The 17,433-nt window shown below is 42.3% G+C and overlaps 1 protein-coding gene across 5 annotated transcripts in view; it reads left to right on the forward strand.

The window, feature by feature from the left end:
- The first annotated feature begins 4,603 nt into the window (after nt 1-4,603).
- Nucleotides 4,604-17,433, forward strand: part of LOC122811811 (leucine-rich repeat-containing protein 3-like) — a 543,075-nt gene continuing 530,245 nt past the window's right edge. For 3 of the 5 annotated variants that reach the window (XM_044083900.1, XM_044083899.1, XM_044083898.1), the window contains exon 1: nt 4,604-5,316. The gene's annotated coding sequence lies outside the window, so the exon portion shown is untranslated. Of the gene's footprint in view, nt 5,461-17,433 lie in introns of all 5 variants that reach the window. The other 2 variants (XM_044083897.1, XM_044083895.1) reach the window with 1 other exon arrangement.

The raw sequence follows: 17,433 nt of genomic DNA on the forward strand, positions 1-17,433 counted from the left end.
TACATTGCCCACCTTATCATGAAGGGATTCTCATCTAGATCAAGGGAGGTTATAGTCTCCCTTTACTCATCACTCATCAGACCAATGATTGAGTACAATGCCCCATTTGGAATGTATCTGACCCGACACTTGCAGCAGCTGGAGAGGCCACAAAAGTTCCTCACCAAAAGGATAAAGGGTCTCAAAAACCTATCCTATGCTGCCCGACTGAAAGAACTCCAGCTCTATTCAGTCGCACGCTTGCTCAGAGGTGACCTTTGCCTAACATACAAGGCCATGTCAAACCCAGATTTGATGAATATGCTTCACCTCAAAAATCTAGATCCATCAGAGCCACAAGGGCGGGAGACTTAAACCTCGACACGGCTATTAATAGGACGTGCTGGAGGGATAGATTCATCACCCAAAGACTCCCTATGCTGTGGAACAGAATCCCGGTACATGTGAGGCAGAGCACCTCGCTGGCCTTGTTCAAGAGAAATCTTGACCAATGGATGGGAGATCGCAGATATACCCCAGGGATTACCTCAGTGTCACTGCTCGACAGAGGCACAGCAAAATAATGGGTATAGTTCCCCATACTAAAGGGGTGGCGTAAGCCACAAAACGATGGGCTAGGCTTGTAAATGCCCTCGGGCAGATAGCCTAGTATGAACCTATGAACCTATGAACCTATGAACAGCCAAGAATTAAACCGAAGAACCTGTAGCTGTCAGGCAACAATGCTACCACTGCACCAATGCACTACTAGCTTTGCAAGGACACAAATACAGAAACCACAGATTTTATGAGGAATAGAACAAGTATGAGGGAAAAATCTGCAATGTTTTTACAAATGGTGGTGGGTAGGGAATTCGGGCTCCTGCCACCTGGGCTAAAGGTACAGGGTTCAAGCCTTATTCTCTACCCACCACCATATAGCACCTGGGGCATTACACACGCACACACACACACACACACACACACACACACACACACACCATAAAATGTAAATCCACTACCTGTCCTCCACAAAACGGCCGTGAGAGATGGCTAGTCCCATGAGAGTAGCAGGCTGGAGCCTCTTTCCTGCCGGCGATGCAGTCTGGTGACCTTTCGGTCATCACCACACAGACCTCTGGGCTGGAAGGGCAGAGTTTCCTGACTTTCCTATCCGGACTGCCTAACAGAGCAGTCTGGAGCTCTGGAATGAGCATGCATGTGTGGAGTCCGTGATTTTATTTTAATTTTATTTTTCAAAAAGTTTATTGTACAGGTGGGGGGCTGCAGTCCTATAGCACGAGCCACCCCTGGTACCTACAGCAGGTCTCCAACAATTTGAAGTTTTTGAAGTACTTTTTCTAAGGGTAAGCCTCGTGCATCTCCATTACAATGGGTTGCACCCCCCTGCACTTATAATCAGTTTCAGTGTTTTTGCATTTTGTTGGTAAAGCATAACTCTTAATCAATCAGGGACAAATGTCAACAGAATCAGACACAAATGTGGAAACAATCAGGGGAAATCAGTAATACTTTTAAAACATTAGTACTATTAACTTGAGACATTAACAAAAAAACAGAATATGAATTAATATATACATTTTCAGTAGTAAAAGAAGTATAATTATTCTCATTAATTATCAAATGTAATTCACCACCTTTTCTCCAAAAGTCACCAATTTTAGGAGGGATTGAGAAGGACAGAGCTAAAATTTGATTAAAAATCAGAGACATCCCTAACAATGAGAGAGAGCTCAGAAGTATGGGTGAAGCAAATAACCCTCCTTTGCAGAAATATGATTACAACCTCCTAAGGGAGGGTATCTGCAGCTTCACACTACCGCCCTCTCACAGGATTAAGACAACTATGCTGAATAGTACGCTAATGCAGTATACAAGCACCTGTACAACTGCATGGACTCAGCCATACCCAACAGAACTAAAACTTGCTCCTCAAGGAAACACAAACCTGTTTGGTGGACATCCTCTATCAACAGGCTTTACAACAAAAGCAAGAAACTGTTGTCCAAGGGCAAAAAGGAATAAATTCCAAATTGGAGAAACTCCCTCCTTATCCTCAACAAACAAATTAGATCACTAGTGAAAAACCTCCAAAGCCAATTATGAATCGAACCTAACCTCTGAAACAAAGGGAAACCACAAAGCCTTATTCAGTTACATCAGGAACCTCCATGGAAAAGCCCAGGTTTGTCCTGAATTAGTACTTAACAGTATCACCTACACTGATCCTCTTGACTTTGCCAACCTGCTAGCAGATAGGTTCAGTGCAAACTTCACCCCCCTGTTCCCCCAAAGGCCCTTTCGACATCCCCGATACTTGTCCTACACCTCACATCTCTGTAGATCAAGTGTTAAAGACCCTACCAAGGCAAAGAACACAGCTTCCATGGGACCTGATCGTATCCCAGGCTGTATTCTGCACCGTCTTCAGCAAGAACTTGCTTCGCCATTGAGCACCCTGTTCAACCATAGCCTAAGCACAGTGGAGAACTGCCATTGTCATCCCCTTGCACAAATGTGGTGCCATTACTGACCTTGGAAACTATCGCCCCATTAGCTTGACAAGACTGATTTGTAAAGCCATGGAGCGTATTATTATGGATCACATAAACAAGGACAGAGGCTATTTCCAAGCACTTAACCTCACCCAGTTCAGATTAGTGTATGGCAGATCTTGCCTGTTGAACCCAGTTGACTTCTTCGAGACTGTCACCATGGCCCTGGATGAAAGAAAGTCAGTATATACAGCTTACCTTGACTTGGCCAAGGCCTTTGACACAATCCCCCACTCAAGCATCACTGAAAAGCTAACACAACTTGGCGTAAATCCGCATCTCATAAGGTGGGTGGCCAAATGGCTCACCGACAGGACCCTCAAGGTCAAAATAGGTGCCTCCACCTCCGATAGCAGATCTGTCACTAGTGGAGTTCCCCAGGGATCTGTCCTGGGACCCTATATTTTAGCATCTACTTCTCAGAAGTTCAGACAATGCATAAAGGCCTGTGGCTAACCAAGTTTGCAGACAACTGTAAGTTGGGTGCTGTCATTGACTCCCCAAATGATGTTACCATACTGCAAGAGGGTCTCACAGCAACTAATGACTGGTGCCAAAGTTATGGCCTCAAGCTAAATGCAAAAAAATGTAGCATCATACCATTCAGCAAAAACATGGCCCCTACTCATTACCACATCAACAGCAACCCCCTAAACACACAGTGAGATACCTGGGTACTCAGGTTGATAACCTCACATTCGACCATCATGTAGTGGCAGTGGTCAGAAAAGCCTTTTACTTGGTTCATCTCACAAGTAAAGGGATTGCATCCAGAAAAAAGGAGGTTATTATCTCTCTATATTCCTCTCTCGTTAGACCAATAATTGAGTATAACACCCCATTTGATATGTACCTCTCCAAACATCTGCACCAACTGGAAAGGCCACATAAGTACCTCACAAAGAGAATCCATGGCCTCCAACAGCTGTCCTATGCAGACAGGCTCAAATCACTATCACTCTACTCCGTATCATACAGGTTGCTCAGAGGTGATCTGTGTCTCGCCTACAAGGCAATCTCAGACCCTGCCCTACTAGAGATGCTCCATATCTGTAAGTCTAACTCCTTGTGCATTACCCGCTCGGAAGGCCTGAATCTAATATGTGACAGCAACAAAACCTGCTGGAGAGACAGGTTTGTCTCCCAGAGGCTGCCCCGTCTCTGGAATAGATTTCCTATACAAGTCAAACAGAATACCTCACTTACCGTCTTCAAGCGCAACCTTGATGAGTGGATGGGAAACCACAAATTTGTTTCAGGGGTTCCACCTGTGTCACTCATTGACAGGGGCGACAGGTGCTGCCTGTGGTTTCTTTTTGTGGATAATCTCTTGGCTAGGTTTGTAAGGGCCCCAGGGCCATCAACCTTCTAACCTCCTACCCTACAGGATAAACTGTCAGTTATGTAAATCATGTCTCAGCCTGCATGGAATTTCCCTGGTGGTAACTAATCAGGATACTCACTTTTTTTGCAATTCACTTGGTTATGTGCCACTTTGTATGTGTGCACGCATTATATTCTGAAATGTTCCTAGGATTCCATATGTTTACATACACACTAAAAGTTTACTTGCTGTGTATTCACACATTTAGATTATGATTTTCATTTTCGATTCGTTGTAACTAAACTGTGGCTGAAACTGAGCTGTTGTGGTCCAGCCCACCTAACTCATCAACCAAAGACGCTGATGGACAGGGATCACTGTAACAGTATATTTGAATACTTACGACTATTTCTGCAAATTTTACATAACAGTATCTTAATATGACACACTACACCCAGAAATCAGATTTTTTATCCCCTGCTAAACTAAATAAAACACACACACACACACACACACACACTCATCAACTCAGTTTTTTAAATATTCAAAATATTAGGATAATTTCATTGGAGGGGGAAAATTTTCCTAAATGTTTTCACAATGTCCTCCCTATCATAGCGACCCTATGTTCCACGTGTTGCACAGAAATGTGGATAACATCCAGTGTAATATCTTAAGTTGGCATAATATCTCCACAAAAGAAGTCTTTTTGTTTCGTCTGTGTCGACATCTGCAGCGGGAGGGACGGTGGTCGTTAAAGTAGAACTGCCGCAGTTTCAATTCTGTGCAGTAATTTGAAAGACCCTCGTTGAAAATTTACTGAACAAGATTAATATTTTAGACCCGATTTGAAAAAAAAATGGTGCGGTGTCTTTAAAAGGAGAAGGGCGGCTGGATTGCAATCCGGGAGAGTGACTGATCGAGAGAAAAAAGGGAGGGAGAGAGAAAGACTATAAATAGAAATACACGAAACATCGAACAGTCTGTTCTGCAGACAGCTGTCATTTATATTCTGCAAAAAAGGAATGGTTAACTGTGGATTTGGAACGTGACAGTGTACAGAGGTCGGCGGTTCGAAACCACGTTCCCTGATAGCCATCGAACGGATAATACAGTTGTTTAGATATGCGTTACCTGGGATTTCTTATCTGTTTATTTCTAATCAGTAAACTGCAATAACAGTCGCATCCAGGCAAGTGGACAACACTGACTGTGGTATAGCGCTTGTTTTAGAGAACTCACTGGGGAAACGGAACCAGAAATCAGAGGGATTCAGTAGTTCCACAGTGGCAGTTCAACACCGATCAGTTGGGCACTCTCCGCTCAGAAATGTAATAACGCAAGTCTCTCACAGCAGAAATTGTTGACTTGTGACCTGACTGAACGCCACAGTTTGAACCCTCCAACGCTGTTTTCTTATTCCTATGTAACGAAAAGGTGAGACTGCTTCTTGAAATCAAACCTACCATGTGGCTGCATTTATGACCATTAGTTAATACACACAATTGGTGTGCTCTCTTCTCTCACATGCTTCTACCTGCCTGTTGCTCCTCCCAAACTCTTTCCTCCGACAGTGTGCAGGTGAGTGCTAAAAAGTAACTCGCTGTTTCTCAAACTCAGTGTATTTTTTAATTATAATACAAACATACGCATCTGTGTCTTAGTGTTACATGTTCTACGCACTAATATTAACTGTACATCTTGGGAGATAAAATGAATCAAAGCAGCTGAGGGGACCCCACGGTGGGAGCATTAATGGTACTTGGAACGTGGGGAGAGCGCTGAGGCCTGACTCCAATGGATGCACCAAACAGTACCACTTGGTGAGTTTCTGGCCCCTGCTGCCCTACTCCGATTTTATACACGTCCACCTCTATCGTGGCCTTTGTTCTGAACCCTTCCCATAAAAGAGGGAGGAATTACACCCGATTCATTCTAGAAATCTGTAAACCGAAACTGTCAACAAAGCTTTCTAGAGGAATAGTAGCGATGAAGGGTCCCGCCTCTTTAGCATCTTTATTGCGCTATACGTCTGTGCCCCAGGTACCTCTAGACGCTTTCTCCATGTTCGGATTCCCCCTATCTGGAAATGTACAAGAGTGAAACAAAAACACAGTTGCATAATATTTATCCAGAGAACTACAAAACAAGTAAATCACGATCCTCTCTACTCATCTTTCTTGCTCAACATAATGTATCCCTAAATTGCAGTTACGTTCCCATGGCTAGCTGCACCCATCCTGCATGTACATTACTTTGTCTAATCTTAGAATGACTCTAAATATTGGCACCCTCTCCTCTCACATAGCATACTTCCTCAGTATTTCAAGATAATTACTTTTTGATTTGTTGTGATTTCAGAAATAGTTTGCATTATGCAGTCTACATTATCTGGCATATAGAATGTAGCTTTAAAAGGTTGTTTGGTTGCTTCCAATCTGTTAAAAAATCCATTTTGCAGAAAATCCAGTCAATGTTATGTACACAGTCTAGTTTCAGTAAGCAGCAGCAGGTTATTCCCATACTAAGAGCAGTGGGTGGATACAGGGGTTGGGTGTCTGGGTGGATATTTAATATTTTATTTTTATACTAGTCAAAACTACTTTACATACAGTAAAAAAACAATTTACGTCATGCCAGGGGTTGGTACTAACTAAACAAATTTAACTAGAAAGTTTGTTACTCTAATCTAAATGGAATTTAATGTCATGTTAGCTAAATTTACTTCACCTTCTCGTTGACTTTTAAGGGCTGAGCACATTTTAGGTGTTGCTGGCTTTCCATGGGAGAATAGGAGTGCTGAATGCAGTAGTGATGTATAGTTCTTCTGTCTGTGACAGAGCACATATAAATTAGCAAAGGACAGAAAGCAAATATTCCGTTTGATATGTTTTTTTGTTCGTTTTGTGCCATCATGCCAAGCAGCTAAAGTTAAATGATTTCCACTGAAGCTTGCTTCAGTCTGTGTTAAACATAGGCTTTCATATGCAGGGCACTGCCTGTCTCTGGATGAGAATACACCTGTCTCTGGATGAGAATACAGTTTACTAGGCTGTTTTTATATTTTTTCCCCTTTTTGGTTTGCTCTGCTACCTCTCCTCACCAAACATTACTGTCCTTCACCCCAATGCCAGGCTTTTAGCATACCACTCTGCTTTTATTTCCTAAACTGTAATTTTCCCCTGCTCTGATTTTTGCTTCCCTTCCTGCATTTCTTCCCATTCCATAAATGCTTGCTATGCTTATGTGTTGTACTAGTTGGTCTGCAGTGTTCTTCTAGATCCCTAAACAAGGTTTTCTTCCATGTTCCCTGCTTTTTTGATATCATTCCTCTCTCCATTTGTGTACTAGGCAGAGCCCATATCTGGAGAAAACCCAATAATAAACTCCCCATGTGCATTCTTTAAGATAACATTAGTATGAATATAGTTAGTGCATTAACAATAATGGAGACAGAAATGCCTGCATATGTCACGTAATTTATCAACTAGTGCAATTAGGTTAACACTTAAGTATTCAGTTTCACAGATTCAATCAATAAAGGATGAGATGATTCATGTAACAGTGATTAACTGTAAAATGTCAGAAGTATCCTAATTATTTAGGAGGAAATATTGCAGTCCAATGTACACAATTCTGTATGATACAGACAGCAGAAAATTATGGATGTGGCTGTAATAATGGGAGTGTTGGAAGTGAAGCAGGGGATGCTAGATGGTCAAGACAGTAGAGATTAAATGCATGTTTAATTTATGGGAGAGGTGAACGTTTGTGTGCTTTTATTGTATACCCTGTTCTATATTAGTATTTTTAGTTTACAGCTCTGGTATGGTGAGTCTATAATGGAGCAGTACTTCCATTCTTGTTTGCTGAAAGAGACATTAGTCTTGGCTTTAGGTGTATCTTGCTAAGAACTCCGGTAAATGATGTATGTGACCTACCACACACTTTCTGTGATAAGTGCTGCAGACGTAAAACCTCTATAATCTTTGTGTAATTGTTGTTAAAACGTGCTGTAGCCCTAAGACATCTGTCTCACCTTCCAGTTGTTGTTGTTGCCGGCCTTTTGACTATTGCCCTCCACCTTCGTGCTCTTCCCCCTCCTCCCCATCTTGCAGTTCTGTTACTGTAGGTTCTGCATGCAGTCATGTGACACCACAACCATTTCTTCCATCACAATACTGTAGTAGCTTCTGCTTGTTGCTTGGCCACATTTTAAATCTTAGCTTAACTCTTCATAGCATAGTTAGTTTCTAATGCTTATGCCTTACTTGTGTATTGCATTGTGGTGGCTGGTTTACTGTATAATTCTGTACCTAGCTGTATGGAAGGCTGAAAACTATCAATTAATTTTCTTCATAAAACTTCTAAATATGCACACCGATCAGAAATGCTGACTGTCAGTAAAAAGGAAGCTTTGTGGCACATCAGAACTCGTACCTTTTTTAAATTTCTGCTAAATGAGAACCCTAGAGACTTCTCATCCTACATAATACCAACACTGTAATTTGCCCTAGATTATTAGCTCTTCAATTTACTGATTTTATTTCGTACTGTTTTACTGAAGTATTCTCTTTATCACCTGGTCATCTCCTTTAAACGAGCCTGAACTTGGTGCGTAGCCAGGTTATCAAAACATACATAAAATAATAAGGAATTTAATTGAAAGTGAATTTGCCAAAAAATGTCAACTTTCAGTAAACCACAGGGGTAATTTTTTTTGCAGGGTGACTCGTTCCCCCTCCAAGGTTGCACAACAGAGAGCAGGAAACGCTTGGGCACTTTTCCTTTGATCTATTAACAGTTGAAGAAACCTCTGACTGGCTTCACTATAAAATTTGCTCCCTGACATTTTATTAATCTCAGTGGCATTATTTTTCATTTTTGTTCATCTGTTTGATCTCCACGCATGTTAACATTTCATTTTATTTTTTATGATGACTTCCACAAAAATGTGTTTGGAATGTTAGAAAAATAATTATATTCTGTATTAACTGGGACAGAATAATCTTTTAATTGCTTTCTGTGTAACTCTGCTTCAGCTATGTAACCATTTTTTGTACTGTTTGAAAAATACAATAATGTTGAATACAACATATTTACCCAAAGGGAGGAGTGAGTTTGCACTCGGTTGTCCATGTATCAGTGTGAGTTGCATCATCTGTTTGCCCATGGTCACCAATGGTATTTGTACAGTAGAACACTGTCACACATGGCAAAATAGGTTACTGATTTTCCAAACAATCCATGCTGCTTCTGCAAGTTGTACAGTCACATTCTGAAAGGTGCCACATGATGCATGCATTTCTTGATGGTAAATGAGAACTTCAAATTATGAAATATGCAATATGCACACACCCACCAAACTAAAATAACAAACTGGATAAGAACTAAATTACAAATGTAGGTTTGCCATTTATGATAAAGTAGCAGATTTATTGAAATGTAAATGTTTTCTTAGAATACAAACAAACCAAATTTTATTTAAAAACTTTCACAAGGCATCAGAGTTCTTTGTCCTCTGTACTGCCCACTCCATAACCCTGCCTTTGTGCATGCATGGACCATAAAACATCCAAAGTAACCGTCCTGTTTTCCCAAGGCATTAGAGGTCCCAATGCTACTCAGAGCACGACAGCCCTGTCTTTGTCATTTGTGAACTTTAATGCCATTCAAAGTAACTCCAGTAAAGGCAAAATTGCCTGCTAAGATACAGCTCCCCTCACTATATATCCTCTATGCCATGGACAGCCTTATGGTCTGCCCAGCTCCATGCAGTGTGTACTGAAATCCATAGCCTGCCTCATATGACTTGTTTGTTCCATTTTAATTGATCTACAATATATGACTTTTAAATTTCCCAAGTATACACATTGGCTTGTCTTGAAACATTCTCAAAGTGGGTAATGTAGGTAGGACCCATTTAATGGAGGGGAAAATTGTCATTTATTCACTTATTTTTCCTTTTCTGGCAAAGTAGACTAGACGTACCTGTACTAAAGTTGATCTGAGAGCTTCACCATCACCACAGATAGTAACAATGGCATGCTGAATTTTCATGTAAAATAGATTTCAGACATCGAAATGCACAGTAAACACATGGTTAGTACTATAGATTAGAAACTGATGTCAGTAAGGGGATACATAGCAAATCAATCTCCTTTGTGCTTAATGAGCTGAAAATCCAAGTTAATCAATATGCTAGTTACTCTTTCTTGCCACAGAAATTATTCTGATTGCCTCATGAACTTTTAAAGACACACGCACACATGCACACACACACACACACACACACACAGTTATTCATTAATTTACACGGCTACCACCATTTCTATGAACAATTTCTTCTATTTGAGCTATACCCTCACACACCTCCCAAACTGTTTCCCTTTGTTTTTGCACAATTGTCAAAAAGGGTACTGCCCTCCAGGAGTTCGTTGACTTTCCTGAGTTACTTGGAAATCTTGTAATGTCAAATCAGTAAACAAATCAGTTGTTAAGTAGTCCAATTTACAGATAAAAACTAATTTCTCATGAACTTTAGACAAAATCTTGATAAACCGAGTACATATGGTGACAATAAAATGGCTACAGTTGTCTCGTTTAGTATTTTTTTTTGGAAATTATAGTATCCTAATCAAAATATGCTCCAACTATTTATAGACTTTTTGATTAGTACATTAACTGCTGTATTAAATTTTGCAAGGTCAGCAAGTAAAAGTGAACTCTTGTTGTTGGGAAATAGTTCCGCCCATATTTGTTTTTAAATAATGCCATTGGTTGGCAGGTTTGATGAAACGTAGCATATGCTGCTTTTACCAAGCAAGAGTGTTGGAGTACTTTTTTTGTTATCCAGTCATGCTATTGTTTTTATTGTATATTGTACTTTGTTTTTCTTTTTTGTATACTGTTTTGGTTCTACCATTCTACCCCCCCCCCCCCCCCCACTATGATCTTCCATTTTTAAGAGTTGAGAAAGCATATCTTTGGAAAATAGGATTAGGAGAGGCATGTATGCAGCTATGATAGAAAGGCCTTACAAAGAGAAGGAAGCTCCTGGGAGGGGAACACTGTTATTTTCAAATGAAGTACACCAAGGGAACAGAAGACGTACTTGTTAAATTATCTGGTGGGGAACAGTTCACATACATCATTTCCTAAGTTGTTACATGTGGCCAATTTTTCTGTTACCACAGTTTCAGTATTCCTTCATACCTGTTCCACAGGTGGTTACTCCAAAGATGGCCATAGCCTAGTACCAACCTATGAACCTGTCAGCCCTAGGGCCTATACAAGCCTAGGCATAACAATTCCCTGGCTATTTCTTCCCACACTGTTTACTTCCCTGGACCCCTGTCTAGCAGGATGACTTATGTGATCCCCAGGGTGATTTTACTTTCTCCCATCCAATCGGTGTTCCTTTTGAAGAGGGCCAAAGAGGTGCTCTGACAGGTATGGGCAGTCTATTCCAGAGTCTGGGGAGTCTGAGTCAGGAAGCTATCCCTCCAGCATGTTTTGTTTGTTTGTGATGACAAGGTTTAGATCCCCAGAGTGTGTGGCTCTGAGGGATTGGGATTTCTTTAAGTGTAGCATGTCCAACAGCTCTGGGTTTGACATGGCCTTGTATGTTAAGCAGAGATCGCCTCGGAGTAGACTATATGCGACAAGAGTACAGCTGGAGTTTTTTAAGGTGGTCAGCATAGGGCACCTGCTTTAGGCCTGTGATTCTCTTAGTGAGTTACTTCTGCGGCCTTTCCAGTTGTTGCAGATGTCTTGAGAGGTACATACCAAATGGGGCATTGTATTCTGTAATGGGTCTAATGAGGGATTAGTACAGTGGGACAATAACCTTTTTTCTGGATGAAAAGCCCTTAATGATGAGGTGTGCCACATAGAAGGATTTCCTGAATGTTGTGGCGATGTGGTTATTGAAGGTGAGACCACTGTCCACCTGTGTTCCCAAGTGTCTCTTATCACACTTTCGGTGATTAGTGTACTGCCACCTATGTGGTAATTCACAGGTACATGTTTTTTCCCCAAAGTGGATAACTATACATTTCTTGGTACTGAGTTTGAGCCCATGGCTCTGGCACCCAGCATCTGTTTCTGTAAGGCCCTTTTGTAGAGTATCCACATCATCTGGGGATTCAATAATAGCTCCCAGTTTGCAGTCATCTGTGACCTTTGTTAGTCAGAGTTCCTTAGTGTTGGCCTGTACTTCAGATAAGTAGATGCCAAACAAGAGGTCCCAGGACTGAACCCTGAGGTACTGCACTTGTCACTTGTCTGGAGCTGGATTTTGAGTCCGCTACGGGTTCTGTCAGTAAGCCAGTTGGCAACCCATCGAGTGACATAGGGATTAATGTCCAGCTTAGTAAGTTTATCTATGATTTCATAGTGGGGATGGTGTCAAAGGCCTTGGCGAGGTCCAGATAGGCTGTGTGGACTGCCTTACCCTCGTCCATGGCTCTAGAGACTGACTTTGAGTCAATCAAGTTCAGGAGACAAGATCAGCCCTTCACGAACCCAAACTGGGTGGGATCCAATGTTTTAAGGTTGCCAATGTCTTTGTTTATAAGTTCCATGGTAATATGTTCCATGACCTAGCAGATCAGGCTCGTCAGACCTGATGGGGTGGTAGTTCCCCTTGTGGAGTGGGATAACTGTAGCTGTGTGCCACTCTGTGGGCACGAAGCCTGAGATGAGGGTATGATTAAACATGACACTTAGGTGAGGTGCCAGTTCATTTTGTAGTTCATGTAGGACACCGCCTGGGATGTCATCTGGTCCCATGGATGCTGTATTCTTAGCTTTGGAGAGTGCGTTTTTTCCTGTGTGGCCATTATTACCAGAATTTCTCAATCTTCTGGTATTGAGATGGGTCATTTTAGGGGGTGAGAGGGGGTGAAGTTGCCACTGAATCGATCTGCCAAGATATTGGCAATATCCTTGGGATCAGTATATTTAATGCCATTCTGTTGTAGCTCAGAGCAGATCTAAGCATTGCCATTTAGATTCTTGACAAAGTTGTAGAATGCCTTGTGGTTGTCTTTGGAATCTTTGGCAATTTTATTTTCGTAACTAGCTTGGGAGGATTTTATGAGGGATCTCGGCTTCTTACTGAGGTTGGTAAGGGAGTTTTTTGCATCCTGGGATTTTCTTCTTTTCTGCAACAGTTTCTTCCTTTAGTTGTAAATTTGTTTATGGCAGGGGACCACCAGATTGGCTTCTTTTTTTTTGGAGGAGAGCATCTTGGTTCTATTTGGGATGGTACGATTCATGCATGAGTGGATGTGCTCATACAGTGCCTTAGTGTAGGATTCGGCACTTTCAGTTCCTATCTGCATAGGTGTCATGAAGTTTAACTTCTGACTTGAGTTGCATGAAGTTGGCTTTAAAGAAGTTTTTTTATGGAGGTTTCCTTACTGGGGGTGGGATGTGGATTTTAAGGGTGATTAGCTTATGGTCTGACCAAACGAGGGGGTGACCATAGGTGTGGAGCATAGATTTCCCATGTTGGTAATTACCGGGTCTAGGATATTGGAGCCCCTGGTGGGACTATGGATTAATTAATCCAGAGCATTGGAATTTGTGAATTCCAAGAACCGTTGGGCAAAGGTGTTGGTACACTAGTAGTTTTCCCAGTTAATGGCAGGGTAGTTGAAATCGCCCAGTATTAGGGTGTTTGGTTGTATATTAATATTTGCCAGTATGTTTAGAAAGGGGTAGTGAGAATCTTGGAGCATGGCGGGGGATCTGTAGCAAGCTACAATTTGGGGTGCAGTCTTACCTAGTGTTAGTTTCATCTGGAGAATTTCAGATGCATTGTGTTGGGCAACTAACCTGGTGGTGTGAATATCCTTGGTGACTATGGACACTCCTCCACCTTTAGTGTTTCGATCCTGGTTTGGTGGCCGAAAAGTGTGGCAAGAGTTGTAGCCTGGTATTGCACGGGTGCTCTCTGGAGCCTTGAACCAGGTCTCAGGTACTGCAGATATTGATGTTCTCCATTTTTAGGAGTGCCTCGAGAGAGTGCATTTTGAGGTTTAGACTTCTAGCATTGAGTAGCATTACCTTCAGATTTTGCATGCTTGTTTCTGTTACGGTGGTGCTTTTGTCCTTTGAACTTTGCCTAAAAAAGGCACTATAGGGCTGTCAAGAGCCTTAGCCAGTAACTTGAATCTCAGGGGTGTGACAGGTGCAGACCATCTCTGGCAAAGCGTCATGGTCTGTCATGTCATCCCAGGCAGATGGCTACTGGATCCCCTCTGACACCAGAAGCTTAGCCAGTTTTTTGAAGTCCATCATTTTGTCCTTTATATTGTGGTATCCTTCTGGGTGAAGGCAGGATGCTACTCGGGGCTAGGGTCATACCTGCCTGGGCCACATGATCCGAGAGCTCTTCCAGGTCTCTTCATGTAGTCCAGGGAGGTACATCTCAAATCATTCACTCCAACATGGACAGTGACATAGTCCTATTTGTACTTGTTGTGGAGGGACTTGAGTGCATGAGTTATATGGCGGATCCTGGCACCCATCAGGCAGCTGACTGTAATTTTCTCCTTGTTCAGCCTGGTGAGTAGGACATCCGTGTGCCTGACTATAGTCACCTGTGACTAAAGTGTTAGGTACTTTGTCTTGCCTTGGGGGCTGTTGCTGGGTGGCACACTGGTGTTGTGAGCTATGACACTTTGGTTGTGATTGGTGTTTGCATTTCAGCTTAGGAAGTCCTTGTTGCTTGGGCAGGTTACAGTTAAGGGCCTCCGCATATGTGGATTTAGTGCTGCTATGTGTGGGTGTTGGTGTGAGTTTAGAAGGGCTTTGTGTTGCTTGAGGTGTAGTGCGGGTGTTGACCTTCTCTTGACTGTCTAGCACAATCTTGGGTGGAGACCTTTGCTTCCAGTTTGGCTATGCAAGTGCATCTCTCAGGTTGTAGTGTTGGGTGGTAGGAGAGGGTTGTCTGTGTACATGAGGCAATTGCTGCATTGCCCCAGTATGCCCAGATTCACCTGGTGGACAGGAGAAATCAACAGAAGCTGACCCTTGGACATGCCTGGTTTGGTGCTTTTTTGAAGAGTACAGGAGCTGTTTTCCCTTACCTTAGCAAGGTACTTTGCACTTATAGGCTGTTTAGTGCCTATGATTAATTTCTCCTTATTAAGGAGAGTTGAGTGCTTGTATCAGTTTAAGGCTTCATAGTGCTTTCCAGCAGATATTGGAGCAAGTGCTAGTCACAGGGATGCTTAAAGGTAAGATGAAAAAAATGACTTATCCTAAACACTGCAGTGTGCACTAGAGAAGTTAGATGTGAAAGTAGGTAACTTAAGTTTTACTTGTCTAAAAAAGTTTTAGTGGAGAGTCACTATTAAAACAGCAAGCATAAATGGTGCTTATGGCTACTAGTGTTACACTTTCAGCACACTTCACCATACAGGTAGAGGTAATTTCTATTAGTGTTTCCTTTGCAGAACAGCAGCTCCTACCCCTTTTCAGGTTGCAGGGATACCTTCCAGATTGCCTTTATGCTACATATTTAAGTTTCCTCCTCTTCAGAACCTTTTCTAGCAGGAATCTACCTCCTTTAGGGGTAGTAGCCATTACATACTCCTAAATGCAGCTGCTCCCTATTAGTTTTCATAGAAAGTTGCCCCCCACTCTCTCATTTCCTGCCTGCTTCAGATTTAGAAACTCTGCACTTCACTTCCATGTCGCACGGTTTGAAAAAGATATCCCCAACTTGTGTACAAACAGCACAGACACTACACCACTGCTTTCCAGGCTTAGCCGTTACTACTGCACAAAACACACACACAGTTATGAGACTGTAATAAATGCAGTCATTAATACTCGCATATGACTGAGGTGAACCTTTTTGTACAGTGCAGTCAGTAGTATGAAACTTTTCTTTTCTGACATGGTTTTATGTGCTCCCTGGAAAATATCGCCCCATAAGCCTGACTAGCTTGGTCTGCAAAGCTATGGAAAGGATCATCATGGACCTCATAAATAAAGATATTGGGGACCTACAGACACTAGATCCTACCCAGTTCAGCTTTAAGGGCAGATCCTGCCTCTTAAACCTGGTCGACTTCTTTGAAACGGTCACCAAGGCCATTGACAAAGGGAAGGTGGTCCACACAGCCTACCTGGACCTCGCAAAAGCCTTCGATACAATACCCCACTCGGGCATTATAGATGAGCTCACCAGCTTAAATATAAACCCCTATGTCACTAGATTGGTTGCAAACTGGATCAAGGACAGAACCCACATGGTTAGAATTGCTGGAGCCATGTCAGACTCCAAACTAGTTACAAGTGGCGTCCCACAAGGCTTAGTCCTGGGACCTCTCTTGTTCGGTATATATTTCTCGGAGGTACAGGCCAACACAGAAGGACTGTGGCTGACCAAGTTTGCAGAAGACTGCAAACTGGGCGCCATAATCGACTCTCCGGCCGACAAGCATCCTCCAAAAGGGCCTCCTAGAAACAGACAACTGGTGCCAGAGCCATGGCCTCAAGCTAAATGCCAAAAAGTGTATAGTCATCCCCTTTGGCAAAAACAAAGTGCCCACAAATTACCACATAGGTGGTAATCCATTAAGTACAGAAGAAGTAATTGGGGACGTGGGGACCCAAGTTGATAGTCTCATTTGACAACCACGTGGCCAAAGTGGTTGGAAAAACATTTTATTTAGCCCACCTAATCATGAAGGGATTCACATCTAGATTAGGGGAGGTCATCGTGCCTCTCTACTCATCCCTCATCAGGCCCATAATCGAGTACAATGCCCCTTTTGGGATGTACCTTACCAAACACCTGCAGCAACTGGAAAGACTCCAAAAGTACCTCACCAAGAGGATCAAAGGGCTCAAACAGATGCCATATGCTGCCCGGTTAAAGAAACTCCAGCTCTACTGAGTGGCATACCGCCTGCTCAGAGGCGACCTGTGCCTGACGTATAAAGCCATGTCCAACCCGGAATTAAGGGACATGCTGCACCTCAAAAATCCAATCCCATCGAGCTACACGCTCGAGAGACTTGAACCTCAGCACTGAAATAAATAGGACATGCTGGAGGGACAGATTCATAACCCAGAGGCTCCCTTAACTCTGGAATAAAATCCCAGTCCAGGTTAGGCAGAGTCCCTCATTGACTCTCTTCAAGAGGAATCTTGATGAGTGGATGGGAGATCGTAGGTTTACCCCGGGTATCACTTCTGTGTCACTGTTAGACAGAGGCACAGTATACTAACCTCGAAAAAGGGCATAGCAAAATTAATTTAAAATGAGTGGCGAAAGCCAAACATACTCTGGCTAGGCTTATAGATGCCCTAGGGCAGATAGCCTAGTATGAACCTATGATGAATTGAAGGTACAAAATTATTTCAAGACTGTAATGGTTGTACTGTGGTGGCTCTGCCTATTCATCTAAACCAATCACAGAAGAAACCTTTTCAGTAATAAAACTCTGCAGAGAAAAAAAAACATTGTGAGTTGTAAATGAGTTAATAAAATTTACTTTTTTTTAACCAAATGTAGTATTTGCTGAGTAT

The sequence above is a fragment of the Protopterus annectens genome, chromosome 9.part0, assembly GCF_019279795.1.
Source record: "Protopterus annectens isolate FY-2018-M chromosome 9.part0, PAN1.0, whole genome shotgun sequence".
Classification (NCBI taxonomy): domain Eukaryota; kingdom Metazoa; phylum Chordata; order Ceratodontiformes; family Protopteridae; genus Protopterus; species Protopterus annectens.